Source organism: Callorhinus ursinus, unplaced genomic scaffold (assembly GCF_003265705.2).
Source record: "Callorhinus ursinus isolate GAN/ISIS: 27379988/994484 unplaced genomic scaffold, GSC_fseal_2.0 scaffold7, whole genome shotgun sequence".
In the NCBI taxonomy this organism is placed as follows: Eukaryota; Metazoa; Chordata; class Mammalia; order Carnivora; family Otariidae; genus Callorhinus; species Callorhinus ursinus.
In genome coordinates, this window is record NW_027397069.1 from 1591480 (window position 1) to 1592305 (window position 826).

The following is an 826-nucleotide window of genomic DNA, read 5'->3' on the forward strand; positions in this document are numbered from 1 at the left end:
TGTCTGAGCCTTCCACCTCATTTTTCCCGACTATGGAGGTTGGATTTATCCCCCAGGCTTTGAGATTTGGGACATTCTCAAGCCATGTTCTCTCTTGCTTCACAGAACTTCATTGTTTCTACTTGGCACTTTTGACTCAGAGAATGCTAGAGAAGACTTTTGATCTCTTAAAATGGACCCTTTCTTCCATGCACAGTTTTTTTTTTTTCTGTCCCTTTATACTTTTTTTAACCACTGTACTCTAAAGTTGTGGAGAGTGCTTTGAGACAGAGATGCACCTTGTTGGTAAACTTTTTTTTTTTTTTAGAGAGAGAAAAGAGAGAGCATTTGGGTGAGCTGTGTGGGGAGGGGCAGAGGGAGAATGTTAAGCAGATTCCATGTTGAGCCAAGAGCCCGATGCCAGGCTCGATCTCACCACCCTGAGATTGTGACCTGAGCTGCAATCAAGAGTTTTTGCTTAACTGACTGAGTCACCCAGGAGCCCCTTGTTGGTGAACATTTCTAATGGGACATTCCATTGGTGGTTCGAAGGAGCTGTGCCTGGAATTATGTACATATATTGCATATATACATAATTATGTGTATATATACATAATTCCATATATGTACATAAATATATAATATATGTAATATATGTATTTATATATATTATATATATAAAATATATGAACACTTTTGCTACGTATGTAATATATTCATTTTTGCTCTCTATAAAACAAATGTATGCTTTTGCTAATTAATTAATAATTAATATGTTATATATAAAAATATACCAGAATTTATTTCTATGTCATGAACAATCTCTTTCTTTGAAACTCCACTTCAA